The sequence below is a fragment of the Gavialis gangeticus genome, unplaced genomic scaffold, assembly GCF_001723915.1.
Source record: "Gavialis gangeticus isolate Ggan-Ray unplaced genomic scaffold, GavGan_comp1, whole genome shotgun sequence".
In the NCBI taxonomy this organism is placed as follows: domain Eukaryota; kingdom Metazoa; phylum Chordata; order Crocodylia; family Gavialidae; genus Gavialis; species Gavialis gangeticus.
Window position 1 is genome coordinate 180,242,832 of NW_017729032.1, and position 7,923 is coordinate 180,250,754.

The following is a 7,923-nucleotide window of genomic DNA, read 5'->3' on the forward strand; positions in this document are numbered from 1 at the left end:
GGCTGGGTTTTTATATATATATATATTTTTTTTTTTTTTTTAAATATTTTTTTGAACCTTTAAAGCTAAGACTCCCACCTACAGGACTAGAGTATTTTCAAAACCAGTTAATGGAGTTCAGCCGGTGTCACTGTTTAGTCCGAATCTGAAGGCATGTTTTGCATTACGATCTGTTATGAGCCAATATCATTTATTATGGATACCATTTGGAGTATTAGTTTTACAGTACTTACATTTGAGACTATCAAGGACAGTGAAGGGAATAGTACACGATAAAAGTAAGGTAAATCCAATGAATTCAGGTCTGCTACTTATCTGGTATGTTTATGTCTGTCCTAGGTTGGGTCTGATAGAATCCACACTCTCCAACACTTCCATATCTAGAGTCGCAGCCAAAAAACAAAACCAAAAATGGCTACATTAAAGAAATTTGGTAAAGGTTGTAAAGGCAAGCACTGACAAGTTTAGAAATGGCAGAATGAATGTATATGCTTTATGATAGTTTTTAATTACTGGAATGGTGGTGTTTGCCATGGAAATTTCAGCCTGAATGGCTGGAATTTGGCTAAGTCTTATAACCAGCTTTATTAGTTTTACAGTGAGATGATAGGCTTACCAGCTGTGTTAGTAATGATGCCCTGATTTCATCTTGCCATATCACTGATTCCTTCTTGCCAGACTAGCTAAAGTTAATTTTCTTAAAATTATCCAATTTTTGCTCACTTTGGTAATGTTATTTGTCCTTCTCTTCCCAGGAAGCAAAGGTTTTACATGTGCTCATTTCAGAGTATTGATCTTTGAATAATAGATTAGAACCTGTAAGTAGTTGATTACTGGTCCTTGTCTGGCAGTTAAAAACCGATTTTACCGTCTGTTTGACCCATAGGAGTGCCAGATTCACTGTGTGTCCTTGCAGAGTTTCTGATTCTTGTGTGGCTGCATGGTTATTGGACCAGCCTAAGTTGTTGCAGTATGAATGTCAGCCGCACTGCTGGCCTCACTGAAGTAACGATCAAGATTAATTCACTGTTAAAAGCTTCGGCCAGGTAGCCAAGTATGTATCAAAACAGCGTGAGATGGCAGTTGGAGACCTTGGCACTGGAATTTTTTAATATGTATGATACACATCATTGTTCACGTATTCAGTGCTCGTAGTATAGAGTATGCAGCTGATGAAGTCCAATAATCTTGAAAAACCCATTTGTCTAAGGCTGATTGAGATGCTTTCTAGAACAATTGCCATCGCTTTCTGAAGATTCTAAATTTCTGCTTTAAAAGTTGCCAGAACCCTTTTGGGGTCGTGAAGGAAACATTTCAAATGTGAACCAATCCCGTTTTGCTGCAGAGTGAAAACGTACCAGTGTATTGTCAATTTTCACCGCTACTGTTTTGCATTTTGTGGGCAGCATTTGAAACTAGTAGGAATTAGGTCAATTTGCCTCTGCTGCTGCTTAGGAAAATGATGAGCAGCTGCTGAGACAAGCACTGGCGTTATTCTCTCTAGAGGAAGACTCAAAAATTGAAGCTGGGGGATGGGTAGAAGAACAGCAAGATACCTCCAGCCAGCAGGCTGTAAGAGGAGAGGAGGAAACTCCTTCCAGCAGCTTGAATTAGTTGGAAAGGGGGTAGAAGCGGCCCCAATTTGATCAGAGAAGCACTAGATGTAGACTGATGGAAATGGTGGAGGGGCTAGGGATGTAACTTTGCTAAAAATATCAGCAATAACTTGTGCTCTGGTGTTGGGAATATGTTTATTTTACCTCCTAGGCATCGCCCTGGACAGTTCTCCTTTTCCTCTTCTATCGTTTTCTGCTTTGTAGTTGAAGCGTCGGAGAGGAAAAATGCATAAATTTGAGGTGAAAAGAAGAAAATGTTTGTGCTGATGAGGGAAGGGATCAGTAGCTGTTTGAAATATTAGAAGTCCTAGTGGGAATGTATTGGTGAGTAGAGTAGATTAAAGGCAGTCGAGTTGCCTGATCTATGTTTGACTGCATATGAAAGGGGTGCGAGGGAGGGCACTGCTAGGAACAGTAGACATTCCAGATAAATTCCCAGTATTTTGATCCAGTGCTGCCTCAAGTGCTGGAATTGCACTCTGCTTTTTAATTTAATAAACAATTCTACTTATTTTTTGTAATGTTGCATAGGTATTTCTATATACTGTTGAACAGCTGCTGTGTGCCACCGTCAGGATAACTGCACCTGATATAGCAGTTTTCAACAAAGTTTGATAATGAGAGTGACTATATACAATGAACAAGAGGGAGAGCTTTTTCAAGATTAGCTAATGTAGGTATCCAGGAGAGATGGATGAGGGAAAAGCTTGTTTGGAGTTTTTAGAAGAAAAAAAATGATCCAAGTCTTCATGTTGTTTGACAGACCTACAGACAAGAGAAGTTGTATTTGACTGAGGTTGTTATTATGAACTGTACCATGCACATTGATCTAAATATCAATTGCTAATTTTTGATAATAGGACAGAGGAATTTGATCTTTAGTGTTTAATACAATGTCCTAAGTACGACTATCCAAGATTAGTAAATGGCGAAAGGAAAGCACATGCAAAAAGGCTGGCTTCAGAAGAAAAAGTTTGCCATTGAGAATGGTAATGGTGGTTTAATTATGCTAGATCTTGAATGAAGGCTACATTAAGATCTTCTCCTCTGTGCTCTGCATCTCATTGTGTGTCATTATTATTCTCTTTGTGCGTTTCACCCAATCCGTCCAGCTGCCAGCCTGCAATAAAGTTATATCTGAGTCAGTGGTTTCCAAAAGGATGACAAGTAGGTTGTGTGTAGCTGAATAGGATGATGCTACTCCTCCATTGATCCTGCCAGCTTGGGCCTGGATTCAGGCCACAACTGCATGATAAATAAGAGCTAATGTCATTGCCTATTTAAGTGAGTTGGTTAAGCCAGGGGATAGGGAGTGGGTTGCATAAGTAGGCATTCAGCCACAAACGTGGGCTAGACTGCCAACAGGAAGCCCACCAGCTCATGTAGTGCTTTCAACGTTCGGAATGGGTCACTGAGAAGACACAATAGGCCTTATTTTTGTGGGGCCTACACAGGAGTGTGAGCGTACATCTGTTAGCAAGGCACTGCCACAGAGATCAGGCTAGTAGTTATTTTTGTGGGTCATTGGTTTTCATGTATATTGTTCTTACTGATGTTTGTTTAGTCTCTGTAGCACCAAAGAGTGTGTAAAGGAGCCTTTTATGCAACCACATTTGTTAAGTTGTACAGCGAGGGTGTGGTATGCTGGGGGACTGTGGGAGAGCATTTATTAGTTTATTCAGACTGGTAAAAGAGACCTTAAGTGATACAGGGAAGAAGATTCTGGATTAACTGAATAACCTCCAAGCATTTTCAAGATTTGTTCACATAGTTAGGTGCAATACTGCCTGCCATCATCTGTCCTGTCACCCGGGTGACATGGTCAGAATTTGAATGATAACATTTTTTCTTCCTTTGCTTACCTCTTCCCTGTTTGCTTACTCATGGTCTCAGGACTGTGTATATACCAAGAGACAGTAAGCAATGGCAGCCAGTGCTGCTACCATAACTTTCTTTCATAGGATAAGGTTGGTTGCACAAAAAAATAGAAGAAGCACAAGTAGCATATTTGACCATTATTGTAGCTGCTTTGGACAAGAATTGATCAAATAGAACTGACTGTTCTCCGATGACAAATACAGTTATTTGCTGCAGATATTTTTAGAATAGCATTCGGCAATGGAGTTGGTCAGCAGCTGATATATAATTAATCAATGCTACAGGGTTGCTACAAAATACTGTTTGAAACAGATCAGTTCTGCTTTGAATTTGGGTAGGGGAAAGTAGTTTGGGTTTTGTGGGTAAAAGCATAACAGTGCAGCTATAGCTGATTCACTGTAGCAGTTGGCATGGGTTATGGGAACTAGTTCATTTGTTGAGTGTGATAAAGAAGGTGAAAGATAACGGTCCCTCCATCTGTGGAATTACTTGGGTGAACTGAAGGTCGCATGGAAGCGCATCTAATTAGGATAGAGACCATTTACTTCCTCTAATATTACTCAGTGTTTTCTTCCTCTAATATCACTCAGTATTTTGACATCCTGAAATGTGCTTTAAACACAAAGCATGGGCAAGAGGAGTGAAAATTCTAAGTCCAAAGGAGCTGTGCATAAAAACAGTAGGAGTGGAACTGCAGGACTCTTCCAGAACAAATTATAGTGTGCAGCTGGGACATATTTTAAACCATGATTGAAAGACTGGTTGCTCAAATGAACCAGATTGTTAAGAAGGGATTTCATGTAAAGCTCATTGTTGACATCATTTGTTGAGTGGTAAACTAGAAAGTCTTTGGCAAGGTATTGGTAAATTATCACGTCTAGAGATACGCATGACCTAATGAAAAAGAAAGGGTGAAAAATGGTGGCAGGGGACTTAGACACTGGCCAGCAGATGTATCTTGGGTGTGTAAAATCTTTGGAAAAATCATAACGTGAAAAGATGTAAGATGTCTCTCACTTGTACTTGTCTACATTTGCATGGTGTGGAAAGGACAGGGGTCCTGTCAGACTAGCTTTTTCTGGGGAAGAATGCCACTCAAAACCTACATGCGTACAATGTCTGTATAGCAGAGAAAAAGGTCTCTGTGCATCTGGTCGTGTGTGTATGTGTTTTATATTTAGTTTTGAATAAAACAGGGATATTCCTTGTGATCTGGCTGGCATCAGGCTCACCTCATTTACAAGATAACAACAATGGAGAGTTATAAGCCGTATGGAAGTAGTTGGAAAACAGATGAGGGTAGTCTCGAAAATTCCAGTTGCTGTCAGGTGTTTAAGGAATGTCTAGGTAATAGGGAGTTCAGAAGGACTTCTATGCTCAAGATAAATTGTTTAAGTGATACAAAACAGGCTTGGAAGCCAGGTGGTTGAACTAGGCCAATAATAAACTGTAACATTGCAATTGAGTTAGTAGTTGATTAGTAATTAGAAAGTCAGTACCTTGCAGTAAGTGGGGATTTTAGTTGGGAAAGGCTGAAAGGAATCTGGTTTCAATTGAATTCTTGGCAGGATAAACAGAAGCAGAAATAACTAATCTTGGCTTAATTCAAGATATAAAAAATAAGAGCAGTAATAGGACTGACTTCAAGGTGCATAATAAGGAGGAGTTGCAACATAGACAGGATGACTGTAGAGGATTGTTCTTGCCCAAGAGCAAACTAATGGACTGCCAATCAAGACTTTTTTAAGAGACTGTCTGAATGGAGCGTTTTCACTCTGTATGCAGTACATTCAGGGAAATCGCACCTTTCCACATTATGAAATACACCTATAGTTGCTTCTAGGCTGCGTAACTCATGATGATGTGGGAGAATAACCTCCCCAGGAAGATTCTTTTAATCAAGGAAGTAGTCTAGAGGAAGTTCCGAGTTGTTTAAAACGCGGAGCCTGGTTCATCTCTACATTTAATGTATGCCAGTGTGACTCTGACATGAGTGGAGTTACAGTGGAATAAAATATATAACGTGTATAAAATATAATATATAATAATGCAGTAGTGAATCAGGCCTGTTGGTTTTCTTTCTTATTCTAAATGCAAGTGCAATATAATTTTCAGAGGTTGTGTGTTTTTATACCAACTTCTTGAGGATGGACACTGGACAGAATGTTGATTGACTCAGTTCTTTAGGGGCAGTGGTGAATTGTGGTTAACTTGTTTTTTCTCACATCCAAATTTTCTTTGTACTTCTGAAACCAATTATGATGTTTCTTATATAGTTGCAATTAGGGTTTTAAATAAAGCTAAATAGAGTTTTAAATATCTCAAATTTTGGTCTATTAAGTTGGCCAATTAAGTCTTCTCTTTGCAATCTGTTCGCATGTAAAAAAACAAAACAAAACAGGGAGATTAGGGTAAACTTTCTAACTAAGCAGTTGGTGAAGCAGTAGAACAAGGTATTTCAAGAGGATGTAGAATCCCCATTGCTTTTAAGTATAGGTTAGAGAAAAATGTTTCTGAGATGGTTTATACAAGGATGATGCTGCCTTGAGCTGGGGGTTGGACTAGACAAGCGGTTGCCAACCTGCAGCCCAGGTGCCACAAGGGGCATGGGCAGCCCATGTGTGTGACACGTGGCAGATTTGGGGATGGGACAAGCAGCACAATGGCAGATGGAGAAGGGAGCAGAAAGAGCATCAGATCAGGCATGAAACACAGGGCAGGAAGCAGAAAGAAGAGTAGCAGATTGGTCAGTGAGCATAGGACAGGTAGTAGAAAGCAGAGCAATAGATTGGACAAGGGAAGGAAATTGGAGTGGCATTCAGGGCTACTTTGTGGCACACCTGCAAAAATAGTTGGCTCACACTAGGCTAGATGATCCCCTCAGGTCCTTTCAGGCCCTGTTTTTTAATTATTATTTTTCTTCCTGAGGGCTTTTCACTGTCATATTTGCTACTGTTTTTTCCTGAAGACCACCTCTCGCAGAACCTAGAGAAGAGCAGGTACCTTCAATAAAGCAATCACCAATCCTCATTAATCACCAAATGTTGTGATTACATGCAAAACCTAAATGGAAAATGGAAAAATAATAAAGCCTGTAATCGTTTTCAATTACCATTTCAATTTAGAGATTATATTTAATTGTAGCAGGAACAACTCTTACAGAAGGAAATGCAGTTTTCCAAGATATGTCTCTTTAAATTCCATGTGCCTCAATTTCCCTTTTTGAGAAGTTGGCATGATAATAGATGGAGTACCTCAAAAGAGGTCTGATTATGTCCAACAGCTCCAGGGAATCTTTCTTTTTTCATATTATTCCAGCAGTAACTAGCTGTAGTTGCAGTCCTATGCTTTTTGAATGCAAAGGCTATGGAAGGCAGTGTCAGCCCTAAAGAACATTGAAGGAAAGGTATTTACCATTGGCCTTGAGAGAGTGGTGTAGGTTCATGGTTCTTGTTTGCAAAATTTTGCTTCAGAAATGTTAAGAACATGGGACTGCAAGGGGCCTTTCAAGATCTTTTGAAGTATTTAGTTTCCAGCCAGACTGGGAAAGGTAGTCATTATCCATAGACATTCAGGGTGTTTATATACGTGCTCTGGAAGGCAGGGTGCTTTAATTAGAACCGCTTCTTGTGCATCCCCACAATTAAAAATGGAAGTGGGGGCACTTTAACTAAAACTCATTGAATGAGCTTTAGGTAAAGTGCCTATGTCACCATTTTTAAGCTTGGGAGCACTGATACTTACACTGGAGTCTGTTGGAGTGCGGTAATTAACATGCTCCAGCAGGCTGGATTAATGGAGTCTGCTCCAATACACTGTAATTGCAACACACTGGAGCAGCCTTGCTGCTCCTGTATAGGTGCCCTCAGATGTTGACTTCTCTTCTGACAACGTTCGGAAGCAGGTAGTTATGATGGTTCCCTTTGTGCTGTGGACACCTGTCCACCAAAGGAACTAGTGAGACCACCATCTCACTTCAGAAAGGACAGGGAAATGCCTTTCATTTGCTACTGGCTCTGATTTAAACTGGTGACATCAAAGTGTGGTATGTTGTATTTAATTTCCAAACTCCTTAGTTACCTGCGAGTTTACTCTAAACATATCTGTTTTCAGGGATACTCACCTGGACATATGTTTCATCTTATAAAATGTCAGTTTGATAATCTCAAGAGACCCCAGTAAATGTTACTGAGTTAAAGATCATTAATTATTCTCTTACATACAACTTTCTGTAAACAGTTGTTGGCAGGGTGCCTTTATTCAAGCCTCTTGAACTCGAGTCCTAAATAAATTACAATAATTTCCACAAAAAAGAGAGAGAGAAAACCATGGGAAAACCACAACTGTGTGAGATTGTTTGAAACTAAACAACTCCTCATGAGATGCAATGGTAACAATAACAAAGCCAGACAGAAAATCCTTGCAGATA